This window comes from Girardinichthys multiradiatus, chromosome 11, assembly GCF_021462225.1.
Source record: "Girardinichthys multiradiatus isolate DD_20200921_A chromosome 11, DD_fGirMul_XY1, whole genome shotgun sequence".
NCBI lineage: Eukaryota > Metazoa > Chordata > Actinopteri > Cyprinodontiformes > Goodeidae > Girardinichthys > Girardinichthys multiradiatus.
In genome coordinates, this window is record NC_061804.1 from 26,615,812 (window position 1) to 26,631,073 (window position 15,262).

Below are 15,262 nucleotides of genomic sequence, written 5' to 3' on the forward strand. Positions count from 1 at the left end.
GCTTGTTGAGCTTTTTTAAGTCCCTGGTTCTGATGCTGCTTCCCCAGGAGATGATGGTAGAAGAGATCACACTTTCCACAACAGATTTATAGAAGATATGCAGCATCTTGCTGCAAACACCAAAGGACCTAAGCTTCCTCAAGAAGTACAGTCTGCTCTGTCCTTTCTTGTAGATGGCTTCACAGTTGCATCTCCACTCTAGTCTGTTGTCCAGGTGAACATCGAGGTATTTATACTCCTCCACCACCTCCACTTCTTCTCCCATGATATAAATAGTTTTTGACTTATTCCTGTTTCTCTTAAAATCTACAATCATCTCCTTTGTTTTAGTCACGTTCAACATGAGATGATTGTTTCCACACCATGCCACAAAGCGGTCCACCACCTTCCTGTACTCAGCTTCTTGCCCATCTCTGATCCACCCCACGACTGCAGAATCATCCGAGTATTTCTGCAGATGACAGGAGTCTGTCTTGTACTGGAGGTCTGAGGTGTACAGAGTGAAAAGGAATGGTGAGAGTACAGTCCCCTGTGGTGCTCCTGTGCTGCTGACTACCTGGTTAGACTCACAACCCTTCAGTCTCACAAACTGTGGTCTGTTTGTCAGGTAGTCTTTGATGCAGGAGATTGTTGAGGCCTCCACCTGAGTCTTCTGGAGTTTCTGACAAAGTAAATCAGGTTGGATTGTATTAAATGCACTGGAGAAATCAAAGAACATGATCCTCACAGTGCTGCTGGCTTTGTCCAGATGACAGTGGGTTTGTTGAAGCAGGTGTATGATGGCATCTTCAACTCCAACTCCACAGCGATAAGCAAACTGAAGGGGGTCCTGATGGTTTACTGTTTGCTTACTCAGGTGGGCCAACAGGAGTCTCTCTAGGACCTTCATGATGTGAGATGTCAGGGCAACAGGTCTATAGTCATTGAGGACTGATGGGTGAGTTTTCTTTGGTACCGGAACAAGACAGGAGGTCTTCCACAACACCGGAACCTTCTTCTGGGCCAGGCTAAGGTTGAAGAGGTGCTCTGCACAGGCCTTCAGGACTCTAGGGCTGACATGATCTGGACCTGCAGCCTTATTCCTATTCAGTCTCTCCAGTTGTCTCTTCACCTGACTTCTTGAGACACACAGGTGGAAGGGGGAAGCAAAGGAAGCATCAGCATCTTCTGATATGGTTGATGGCAAACATGTAGAAGGGTCTAGGGCTGAGGTGGAAGATAAAAAATGTGAGGTGTTACTGGACAGCTGTGGGTCAAAGGAGGGTGGGATGTCTGTTTGGCTGTGAGCAGGAGAGGAGGATGCTGAGCTTCTTTCTGAACTGAACCTATTGAAGAATAGGTTCAGTTCATTGGCTCTGTCCAGACGTTCATCGGTCTGATTATCCTTCTGCTTGAAGCCTGTGATCTTCTTCATCCCTGTCCACACATCTCTGATTTTGTTTTGCTGGAGCTTGCTCTCCAGCTTCTTCTTGTACACCTCCTTGCTGTCTGTTATCTTGACTTTAAGTTGCTTCTGTAAACTCCTCAATAATTCTCTGTCTCCCTCTCTGAAGGCTCTTTTTTTCTTGTTAAGCAGGTCCTTCAGGTCACTGGTGATCCAAGGTTTGTTATTGGGGAAGCATCTCACGGTTCTGGTAGGGATGATGTTATCCACACAGAAGTTTATATAGTCTGTTACACACTCAGTCATGGCATTGATGTCCTCTCCATGTGGCTGGCACAATGCGTCCCAGTCTGTAGCCTCAAAGCAACCTTGCAGAGCTTCTTCAGCTTCCTGTGACCATTTTCTCACAGTCCTCTTTATCACAGGTTGCCTCTGAACAAGGGGCTTATATTTCGAGCAGAGAAAAACAAGATTGTGATCTGATTTGCCTAGAGGAGGTCTTGCTGTAGAGATGTATGAGTCCTTGACATTTGCATAAAACAAATCCAATGTTTTGTTTTCTCTGGTAGAGCAGCTGACAAACTGTTGAAACGTTGGAAGTGTAGCAGAGACTGAAGCATGGTTAAAATTACCAGAAATTGCCACAAAAGCATTGGGGTTTTGTGTCTGTAGCTTAGCAACAACTGAGCTGATGGCATCACATGCAGTGTCAGCAACAGCAGAAGGTAGAACATAAATTGTTGCCAAAATAACACTGGTGAACTCTCTGGGTAAATAATATGGATGAAAACTTACTGCCAACAGTTCAATATTTGGGGTTGTAGTTGAAGTATTATTTGAGCTTTTGAGATATTAATCAGCTGCTCCCAGTTGTAAGAAACTACCCCGTTGCCATGGCAATGCATCATAACAAATGTCCAAAAATAGAAAGTATCAAGAAAAATCCTCCAAGCTGCACAGCATCCGACACCGGAGTGGACAGTAGTCCAAAAAAAATCAACTGTATCCACCACAGGAGGAATAGTTCCCAAAAAAGAATAAATCAAAATCAAAAGTAACAGAGCTACTCCAACCTGCTGCCACCTTGAGCGGCGCAATTCTAGAATTAAATATGATTTAAAATCCATATTACAGTCGTTAGCATGGTAAAGACAGAGCTTGATTTTAATTCTTATAGATGCTAACTACCAAGGTCCTCCAAACCCCCCATAAAACATGGAGCATTACATTTAACGCAGATGTTAGAATAACGTCACTCAAATTTTAAAGGGATACTTCGGATTTTTTCAAGAAAGGTTCTGTGGAATTTTCAGAAACCAGCCAACTGTGTATGTGGGCCCCATGTGCAGTGGCAGAACCCATTCATGGGGTGGCCAGACTGAGACTAAATATTGCTCCCTCAGGGATGACCGAAAACATGGCTTAGGCATTTGTACATTTGTTCTGATATTTCTTTAGGATTAAATTACATTTTGTTTCTAATGCACTGCAGTCTCAATCGACCTGCAATGTTCCAGTTTTTGTTTCCTCAAAAACTGGTTATCTTTTTTTTTTTGTTTCTCTCAGACACCAACTTTGTATCTTTTGCTGGACTGACACGTGTGCAGAGCAATTAATTTAGTTATAAGTACAAAACTCAAGTACTCATGTACTGACTGAAGCAAAGGGAAACAATTAGAAGTTGACCAAAAAAGAAACCTTTTGCCCGTCACCCATGGCAGACGAAGAAAAAAACTACATCTTCTTCCACGTCTATTTGTCATTTGTGAGCCTATGATTTTTGTCAATGCTAGTAAAAAAAATAATATATATATATATATATATATATATATATATATATATATATATATATATATAAAACCAATAGAGGCCTGGAGTTGGAGTCACACACAAAATTAAAGTGGAAAAACAGACTACAGGCTGATCCAACTTTGATGTAATGTCCTTAAAACAAGTCAAGATGAGGCTCAGTATTGTGTGTGACCTCCATGTGCCTGTATGACCTCCCTTCAACGCCTGGGCATGCTCCTGATGAGACGGCAGATGGTCTCCTGAGGGATCTCCTCCCAGACCTGGACTAAAGCGTCCACCAACATCTGGACAGTATGTGGTGCATCGTAACGTTGGTGGATGGAGCGAGACATGATGTCCCAGATGTGCTTCATCGGATTCAGGTCTGAGGAATGGGCGGGCCAGTCCATAGCTTCAATGTCTTCATCTTGCAGGAACTGCTGACACACTCCAGCCACATGAGGTCTAGCATTGTCCTGCATTAGGAGGATCCCAGGGCCAACCGCACCAGCATATGGTCTCACAAGGGGTCTGAGGATCTCATCTCGGTACCTAATGGCAGTCAGGCTACCTCTGGTGAGCACACGGAGGGCCATGTGGCCCTCCAAAGAAATGCCACTCCACACCACTGCCAAACCAGTCATGCTGAAGGATGTTGCAGGCAGCAGATCGCTCTCCACGGTGTCTCCAGACTCTGTCACGTCTGTCACATGTGCTCAGTGTGAACCTGTTTTCATCTGTGAAGAGCACAGGGTGCCAGTGGCAAATTTGCCAATCCTGGTGTTCTCTGGCAAATGCCAAGCGTCCTGCACGGTATTGGACTGTGAGCACAACCCCCATTTCATCTCAGTCTCAACCTCATCCCAACCTACAGACAGAGACTAAGAGCTTCCAAACCCAAGGTTCACACTGTGAAGAAGTGGACTGAGGAATCAAATCAGATGCTACAGGCCTGCTTTGAGTGCACAGACTGGACTGTTTTTGAAACCTCAGCCACTGACCTAAACCAGCTAACTGATGTGGTGACATCATACATCAGTTTCTGTGAGGACATGTGTGTGCAGACCAAGACCTTCTGCACCTTTGGGAATAACAAGCCATGGTTTACTCCACACCTCAGGAATCTGCACAGGGAAAAGGAAGAAGCTCACAGCAGTGGAGATTGGGCGTGGTACAGGCAGGCCAAGGCAAGCTTAAGAACAGCCTTTCTATTGGTGACACTTCAGCTGTATGGACCGGTCTGAGAAACCTGACTGCCTATAGGAGCCCCCCCACCCATCCTGAACAGAGTCGTCTCCTGGCCAATCGTCTGAATGGATTCTACTGCAGACATGACAAGAAGCCATTCACACCTCAAATCATCCCCTCTACATCCCATTCAGGAACAAATTTGACCCATAAAACAACCAACCCCCCACCATCAGATCCTCTGCCTGCACTAAAGATCTCAGAGGAAGATGTAAATAGGCTCTTTCAGCGCATGAAAACAAAGAAAGCTGGAGGACTTGATAACGTCTCCCCATCATGTCTGAAAGCCTGTGCAAATCAACTTGCTCCAATCTTCACAAGGATCTTCAACAAATCACTGGAGAAATGTGAGGTCCCCTCCTGCCTCAAACGATCCACCATCATCCCGGTTCCCAAGAAACCCACCATTGTAGGATTAAATGACTACAGGCCTGTAGCCTTGACGTCTGTGGTCATGAAATCCTTTGAGCGGCTGGTGTTGAAGCACCTGAAAGACATCACAGGCCCCCTGCTGGACCCCCTACAGTTTGCTTACCGAACAAACAGGTCGGCAGATGATGCTGTTAACTTACGTCTACACTTCATCCTGCAACACCTCGACCACCCAGGGACATACGCCAGGATCCTGTTTTAGACTTCAGCTCGGTCTTCAACACTATCATACCAGACATCCTCCACCAGAAGCTCACCCAGCTCAACGTCCCAGCCTCCACCTGTCAGTGGATCAACAGTTTCCTGACGGACCGACAGCAGCAGGTGAGACTGGTGAACATCTTCTCCCGATCCAGATCAATAAGTACTGGTGCCCCCCAGGGGTGTGTTCTATCCCCACTCCTCTTCTCCCTCTACACAAATGACTGCACCTCATCGGACTCATCCGTGAAACCCCTTAAGTTTGCAGATGACACCACTGTCATTGGACTGATCCAGGATGGTGATGAGTCTGCATACAGACAGCAGGTGGATCGGCTGGTACACTGGTGCGGTCAGAACTACCTTGAACTGAACCCACTCAAGACTGTGGAAATGGTGGTGGACTTTCGGAGAACACCACCCCCATACAACCCTCTCACCATACTCAACAACACTGTATCGGCCGTGGACCACTTCAGGTTCTTAGGAACCACCATCTCTGAGGACCTGAGATGGTCTTCACACATAGACACTGTTCGAAAGAAGGCCCAGCAGAGACTGTACTTCCTGAGGCAACTCAAGAAGTTCAACCTTCCACAGGAGCTGCTGGTCATCTTCTACACTGCCATCATTCAGTCTGTCCTGTCTTCATCCATCTCAGTGTGGTTTGGCTCATCCACAAAACAGGACAGGTCCAGACTGCAACAAATAATCAGGACTGCAGAGAGAATAATCAGAGCTGACCTTCCCTCCATCCAGGACTTATACAGGTCTAGGGTCAAGAAAAGAGCTGCTAAAATCTCTGCAGACCCCACACACCCTGCACATAAACTGTGTAGAGTTTTACCTTCAGGCCGCCGCTACAGAGCACTGTTCGCTAAAACCAGCCGCCACAGAGACAGTTTCTCCCCCCAGGCTTTTTCTCTGTTGAACATTCAATAGAGTACAGAACAACACCATACAGATGTTGCAAATGCACATTTTTATTATATATGTTTATATTGTACATTGTAAATTGTAAATTTGTATATTCTGTAATGCAAAAACAGAACAAAAGAGCAAAGTCCTTGTTTGTATGTACGAACCTGGCAATAAAGCTGATTCTGATTCTGATTTGTGGACGTCGGGCCCTCATACCATCCTCATGGAGTCGGATTCTAACCATTTGTGCAGACACATGCACATTTGTGGCCTGCTGGAGGTCATTTTGGCTCTGGCAGTCCTCCTCCTGTTCCTCCTTCCTCAAAGGCGGAGGTAGGGGTCCTGCTGCTGGGTTGTTGCCCTCCTACGGCCTCCTCCACGTCTCCTGGTGTACTGGCCTGTCTCCTGGTAGCGCCTACAGGCTCTGAACACTACACTGACAGACACAGCAAACCTTCTTGCCACAGCTCGCATTGATGTGCCGTCCTGGATGAGCTGCACTACCGGAGCCACTTGTGTGGGTTGTAGAGTCTGTCTCATGCTACCACGAGTGTGAAAGTACCACCAACATTCAAAAGTGACCAAAACATCAGCCAGTAAGCATAGGTACTGAGAAGTGGTCTGTGGTCCCCACCTGCAGAACCACTCCTTTATTGAGTGTCTCTTGCTAATCGCCAATGATTTCCCCCTGTTGTCTATTCTATTTGTACAACAACATGTGAAATTGATTGTCAATCAGTGTTGCTTCCTAAGTGGACGGTTTGATTTCACAGAAGTTTGATTTACTTGGAGTTTTATTGTGTTGTTTAAGTGTTCCCTTTATTTTTTTGAGCAGTGTATATATCAGTGTTTCTTGAAATGAGGGACAGAACATATCTGCTGGATAAAGTATGGATTTTGAATAAAATATACACAAAATATAATTTTTTCAAATAACTGGAAAAACAAACCTGGGCAGTGTCAGCATGACAATGTATTCTTTCATGATATTTGATGAATATTTTTGATTTTAAATCATGTACTATGTGGACGGTGTCTGTAAAAGCCCTTGTCCTGGAGCAGAACTCAATACATTACAATAGTTTAAAACATTTACAAGAATTCTGAAATAAAATGCCATAACTAGTAGATATAAGTATTCAAATAAATAATAAAAAAGAATTATCAATAAATTCATAAAATATCATCTTTATATATCCAACTCATATGAAATTGTGTCCTGAGTTTTTGTCAACACCGTCGGACATTAAGAAAATGTAAAAAAAAATCAGGCATTATTGGGGGGCATCAAAAACTCTGAGGCCCCTATTACCACTTTCTTTTTCTTCCTTTAGCTAGGAGGGCTAGCATGCTCTGGTAAGCTTATGTTATTCTTTTATTTTTTCTTCTTTTTTATTTCAAAGTTGTATGTCGCAAGCATAGTGTGTCAACACCATAACTGATCATTTATAATAACAAACTTTTAATGAAATTTTGTGTAAAAAATGCTTAATTGTGGTATATTGCAAAGATTTTAAGGCACTGATGATCTACAAAATGGCCTCCTTTAGAATAACATCATATAAATGGAAGTAGTATGGCATTCTGTCAACTCCATAAGACGTCAACACCATCAGGATTTCTAACTGACGGTGTTGACGCTCTCAGTGGAGGTGCTGACAAATCTCACTTAAGTGTCCAATTTAGTAATTTTAATGTATTTAAACACAAATGGCATAACTTTACATGCATCAAGTATTTCTTTATATAAATTTTTTTTATTTTCACCAACTTGTATAGCTTTATGGTTTAAATTGAATATGATTTTATTAGTCCTTCAACATTAATTTCTTTCTTGAGGGAAGTATATGCTTATCCCATGACAAACAGTGTGCTGATTACAGACAGGTATGTATTTCAGGCTAGAATGGCCAGAGAAAAGTTATCAGTGGAGGAGTGAAAGAGAAGGAACAGGGAGTATCAGAAAAGAAGGAGAGAAAAAATTAATAGCCAGCCTGAGCTTAAGGAAGAGTTTATTACATATACAGCATATCTGCAGCAGTCATGGATTTCATAGAAGGAGAACATGTAACACATTTATTGCCTGGAGATTAAATCTACTGACAGTCTTGACAATCAGATTTGATGAGTAGGATTTTGACTTCAGTTTTATTTTTGTTTTTAAAGATTTCACTTTCCTTTTAAGAGATTTGGAAAGATTTGAATTGGTTCACAATGTATTTCAAAGAGTTCTTGCCATTTAGATTGAAATGTACGGTAAATATGGTTATTTACACATTTTCTCACCATGTTGTACAACATTTCAGCATTTATTTTAATTCAGTTGTCATTTTGAGTGCAGTATTTTCTTTTTACTAACAAGTTTATCACCACCATCAGTTCTGTGTCACCTCCGTCATATGGCGTCCTCTCTGTTAGATGGGCTTTATGTTGTTTTTTGTTTTAAATAATATTTGTTTTGTTTCTTGAGAGGCATTTGTTTGTAAAACTGCTAAATATCTCAAATTGGGAGAGGAAGTGGAGGTGGTGGAGGAGTATAAATACCTCGCTGTTCACCTGGACAACAGACTGAAGTGGAGATGCAACTGTGAAGCCATCTACAAGAAGGAACAGAGCAGACTGTACTTCTTGAGGAAGCTTAGGTCCTTTGGTGTTTGCAGCAAGATGCTGCATATCTTCTATAAGTCTGTTGTGGAAAGTGTGATCTCTTCTGCCATCATCTGCTGGGGAAGCAGCATCAGAGCCAGGGACTTAAAAAAGCTCAACAAGCTGATAAAAAAGGCTGGTTCTGTTCTGGGGACTCCTCTGGAACCTCTGGAGATCATTGTGGAAAGAAGGATTCTTCATAAAATGAAGAACATTATGGAGAACCCTGAGCATCCTCTTCATGAGACTGTCCTACAACAACAGAGTGTCTTCAGTCAGAGACTTCTTCAGATCTGCTGTAAGACGGAGCGCTACAGGAGATCCTTCCTGCCCACAGCCATCAGCATCTACAACGGCTCTTTGAAGAAACCTGAATAATATGAGCTATAACAACATTTAATTTCCCTTTGGGATTAATAAAGTATTTTTGAATTGAATTGAATTGAAATTGGTGTATATGTTTTTTCAGTTCTAAATTCCACTGTCTATTGTAGTGATTAAATGCAAAATTGGTTATTTTGTATTAACTGAACAGGAGTAAATACATACCAGCTAAATACATTTTTATAAGGTGGTATGAATCATTTAAAAACATGTACATAATTAAAAGAACAAAGAAACAACATAGAGTAAAATATCAGTAAAAGGTTCATTTAAAAACTAATATTGATTTATTTTTGCCTGACGGTGTTGACAAAGTTCTAGTTCAGGTCCAGTAAAAATGTAAATTTCATTAAAATGTTGTAGCTGGGAGCCTGTACCTTAACATGTTTACATTAACAAAACATTATTTGTCATATTTGAATACATAAGCTTTATGAATAATTAGATTATTTTTGGGAGCTCCCTGTCGAGCTCCCGACAGACAGTTCTGGTGGAAACAGGAGAGTTGAGGTGCACATTTAATTCTGCTGTGATTTGGGCAGCCGTGGTTTTATGTTTTTTGGATACAATCCGGGTTAGAACCCGAACATCCCTTTCAGACAGCTTCCTCTTGCGTCCACAGTTAATCCTGTTGGATGTGGTTCGTCCTTCTTGGTGGTATGCTGACATTACCCTGGATACCGTGGCTCTTGATACATCAACGAAGACTTGCTGTCTTGGTCACAGATGCGCCAGCAAGACGTGCTCCAACAATTTGTCCTCTTTTGAACTATGGTATGTCACCCATAATGTTGTGTGCATTTCAATATTTTGAGCAAAACTGTGCTCTTACCCTGCTAATTGAACCTTCACACTCTGCTCTTACTGGTGCAATGTGCAATCAATGAAGACTGGCTACCAGGCTGGTCCAATTTAGCCATGAAACCTCCCACACTAAAATGACAGGTGTTTCAGTTTATATATATATATATAGTAAATGTCACATTTGGCCATGGCCACCCTAAGCCAATCTGAGTCCACCTCTGCTTATCCGGACCTTGCTGTGGCTGGATAGGTAGGCCTTCACTCAATAAACTTCTTGTGATTGAATGAAATCCATGTAATACCTAAAGTGTCAGTTCTTGCATAAATGGAACCCTGGCCCCTCCTTAAGTCGCCCCCAACCAATAAGACACTAGGAAATCATCTAAATTTTTGGGCAGGATAAAATCATGGCAGTTCTGCACAAAGAAATTAAATTTTTCTGCTCAATGCCTACAGAGTGGTCATTTCATCTCACATTATATCTCAAATTGCAACAAATGACACATAATATACCAGTCTTCATTGCTCAGGTGGGGAAATCATCTTTCTGTTGTTGTGGCTCATACATGCATGGTTGTATCCCGGGGCAAAGAGAGCCTTAATCAGAGGGGGCCTATGATAATTCTGGATGAGCTGCAGAGATCCACATCTCAGGTTTGAGAACCTGATCTACAGCACAACTATTACCCTTGCACTCCACAACTCTGGAGAAACTTCTTCTGCAAATGGTCACGTAAGAGAAGGTGCAAATATGTGGAAGAAGTTACACTTGTCAAATGAGACCACAAAGAAACTTTTTAGCCTACATGAAACCCACTAAAGTTTGGTGAAAAGCTAACAACCATCTCTACTGTGAAAAATGATGGTGACATATCAGACTGTGGTTATGCTTTTCTCCACCAAGGAGGCTGTTAAGTTAAAGATAATTTAATTTAAAGATCAGTGGTGCTAAATGCAAGTCATATACCAGCAGAAAGTTTGCAAAAGACTTGAAACTAGGATAAAGGTTCACCTTCCAGCAAGACAACCACCCTAGTCATACAGCCAGAGCAACAGTGGAATGGCTTACAGTAAAGCATATCATATGTTAGCATGCCCCAGACCTAAATCTAATTGAAAATCTGTGGCAAGACATGAAAATTTGATCTTCAGACACTCGCCATTCAGTCAGACTGAGGTTGAGTTTTATTTTTTTTAAATGGGCAAAACATTTGTTTCTATATTTGCACAGCTTGTAGAGAGGTCCCATAGATTACTTTGCTGTTATTGCAGTGAAGGGTAGTTGTGCAACTCAGAGGGACTGAATACAAATGTGCAACACACTTTTCAGATTTTTATTGGTAAAATGGAAAAGTGCTCAAATATGCACTACTTTTTGTTGGTCTGTCTGAAAAAAAATCAAAAATACCTTCAGGTTTGTGGTTTTTCGCTGACAAAATGTAAAAATGTTCAAGGGGTGGGAATACTTTTGCAAGGCACAGTATGAATTCAAACACTGTAGTAATGTATTTACTACCAAACATAGCACAGTAATATGTCTGGAAATTGATTTATTGAGATACAAAGCGACCTAAGTCTAAACAAATAGTGTACAGCTGCAACCATCTGTGTGTTTTTTTTGTATGAATGGGCAGCCATAGTAGGGCGTCCGATTTCCAACTTCGGGTGTTATTCCAGTGACATTTCTGACATAGGAATCTGAAATTATAAATACAGTTGGGAACACACCAGGACATATTTTACTTTTCTTTTCCAATTACAATAATGACTTCAGAGGTTTTTTCAGGGTTCACTGTTTTGTTATTTTTTTTTTTTTTTTACTTTTGTTTTAGCATGAAACATGGAAATTCCAACTTCCGGGTAAAACCTAAACACGGCACTTAGCGGATAGTTCATCTGTATGGAAATATTACCACAGCAATACCCCCCCTCCCCACGAAAACATAAGCATAGTTATATTGTATAACGAGAAAAAAAGTTGTCTGGTAAAGTTCTGCTAATGTGATTCTTTGCACATCAGCAGAACTTGTCTTTGTGGAAGATTACAGTACAGAATTTATTGCAATTTAACTTTGATATAAGTTTATTTTAAACATAGAAGTTCACTCTGGTAATCTGACATATATCAGACACATTTTTACAGTTTGCTAAACAAGCAGTGCAAAAAAAGATTCAAACTCATAAAGATTTTGTCATTTTTACAATTACTGTTGGGTGATTTTAATATATCCAGTTTTAATTTGATCACAGTTCTTTTCCAACCATCACCTATGTTTGGTATATGTCAGATGCAATGAAAAAAAGCACCTCTTCTGAGGACTAGAATGTTGCTCAAAAGAATCTGCTCTGCTTTGCCTGTAAAAGCAAAGCCCAGCAAGTCTTCAGCATGATTTCCTCATACTATAGAGACATATTCAATTCAATTCAATTCAAAGATACTTTATTGATCCCCGAGGGGAAATTAGAATTCCGGTACAACCCCTCCAAACATACATCACAAGACATATAAACCTTTCTTTTCACAAACGTAGCGAGGTTAATGATTTCTTTACTGCGTTGAAGGTTACCTTATTTCAAATATTATTTCTATGCATGATTGGGATTGCTTAACTTGATGCAATCATTTTGCGAACAATGTGCTGTTCAAAAGCAACATGTAAATATTAGGGCCTATATGTGTGTGTCATTTTATTTTGGGTCCAAAACTTGATCAGTCTGACAGGACGATGGTCCTCTTCAATATGACTAAAACAGGCTACCATGTGTACTGCTAAAAGATCAACCAGATATACCTCTTTTTACTTTTAATGTTAGTTTTTACAGCCATTAGAGCAAAACGATAAGCTGTGCCCACTCTTGCAGCATTAAGCACTACACCCTAATGAAAATCATGTGCGTCTGGGTTTTTTGCTCTAGTTTTCACTGACTGAAAATTGAGTCACCCAATACCATTGACTCATGCTGTGGTAACTCTTAAGGAACTCAGCTTTAATAAATATATAAAGGTTCACGAAGCACAAAGGATTTAAAGGCTAATCAAACAAGTTTCCACCATCCATGACTTCATGATGCTACATTGTTGATCCATTCCCAGTGTTTATCAATTTGCAGTATGTTTCGGATGGAAGGTGGAACACAGACAAAAGAAACAGAGAAACTGGCAGGGTAATGGACAGTCTAACAGAAGAATCCAGCAATGAACAATTAAAAACCAGGAGCTTAAATACTTAGGCTGGGGTGGAAAATGACAAAGAAACGAGATTAGCTAATCAGAAGAGATGTGAAACAGCTGTGGCAGAATAAAGCAGAAAAGCTGAGGGAGGGGAAACTAATAAAAACAAAGGGAGTTTAACTAAGACACATAGAAACTACTAACCAAGGGTAAAACACTAACACAAATCTAAAGAAACAAATCCAAATGCACAAAGAACACACCACAAGAATACATTAAAAAAACTAAACATAAAGGAATGAACTAATATGGAAACACCATATTAACAATGATGAACACAGAAAAATAATTGAACATGGCAAGACCTATAGAAAATATCAAGGAAATGGTGAAAACACAAACACAAAGGAAAACCAAAACATATACAGAACACCTGCGGATCGTGACAGTAACATTGGCCAAAGAATATAATTCTCAAACAGTTAGTGCACTGGTTATGTTAAAAACGAAAAATAGAAATTGCTAAACTCAAAACAAATGTTGCTGAAGGGTGATGATGCTGCATTCGAAACGTATCCCCACAGGGAAACTGCCAGGTTGCTTCCCATAGCCAAGACTAATTCTGTCATCCAGCTGGACGTGCTAGCGGTGCTGGTAGCTAACGTGCTTTCATGTAGACAATAAAATAGTGGTTATGCTACTTGAAGGGACATATCATGCAAAATTAACTTTTTTAGCCTTTAAATACATTTTGTTGTGTACTTGGAGTCTGTAGGAGTGCAGAAAAGTTTAATTTAGTCTCTCTAGGTGTTGCGAAGATATCTTTATATTTTGTTTGGGTCACATTTTTTCAATTGTTACATCACAGTATTTGCTGCGAAACAGCTAAATAAGGTGTTGGACTTTCAGCTGTTCAATTTCGAGTATCCACCATATTTATTTCTTGCTACGATTTTGTAGTCCAAGCTCAAGTATGCCTACACTGAAAGAGGATACTTTCGCTTCGGTTGTTGGGTGTATTAACCCACACAATTCATTACACCATCCCACAGGATCAGAACCCGGTAAAATGTTATTTTTCATCAAAATCTACCGACATCAGTGGGGAAATTCCTATTGCCACCACTTCAAGGAGTGCCCAGTATCATGAAGGATTTGCTGAAAGACTTCATCTGATTAAGGGCTCAGTTCCTTCTGTCTATGGAAACGATGGACACAGCAAAGCTGTAAGATGCAAATAACACTAAAATAACAGCAAAATTTATTTTAGACATTAATTTATTGTGTGTTGATGCCCAGGCCATTATTTTGATAGCAGTAGAATTGTGCCTTCTGCTTATGTTAGTGCTGTGTGCTGCTCTTAGCTCCTTGAGGACATAACCGTACTACGTGGTTTGAATAGTATAATTGCATAAGCAGTTTTGGATTGTTTAAGCCGTCTTTTTCTTGTTTCTGAGCCGCTAGATAATTGATATCAATCTACAATAACGGCCGAACAGGTTAAAGTGCAGTGCTCTTCAACCTGGATCTTTGAACTCAATCTCTGTGAAGTGCCTCAACACCGTTTAAAGAGACGGCACCAAAACAAGTTGCTCTCAGACGAACCTTAGAACAGGGGTAAAAGAGGAGCCTGTGGAGCTACTGTAACAAGGAATTCAGACTCGTTCCCACACATAAATGTGAAAAACCTTCTTGCAAATGTGAAAAGTATTACCTGAACCTTTCTCTGCCTGGACCCTTCACACTGCATCATTTTACTAACAAAACACACCATTCAAAACTTTAGATGCTAAAACGAAATGAAAAAACATTTGTAAGCTTTAACAATAAATTCACATTTTTTTGTAATGGTGTTTGCCTGTTATAACCCAAGAAAAATCTTCCAGAAGCAGTTGATTTGAGCATTAGTGGGTCCAGGGTGTTGAACCAGAAAAATAAACTATGAAATGATGAAACTAGGTTTTAATATGACACTGGTTTAATTAAAGAGAATATGTTCATCAGTGATAGAGTTAATAAAATGTACAATGTATACTAATATACACACACACTGAGCAAAACAGCAGTTAAATGTAAATTCTAAATATTTAAGTACATGCTTTGTAAGAATATTTCTTTACTGCTCGAACGCTTCCACATTTTTTTGGAATTTTCTGTGATAGATCAACACAATTTAGTGCAAAGTTGTGTAATAAAAATTATATATGGTTTTAAAAACTTTATTTTACATATAAAAGTCTGAAAAGTGTGGCAAGCATGTGCATTCAACACCATTTACT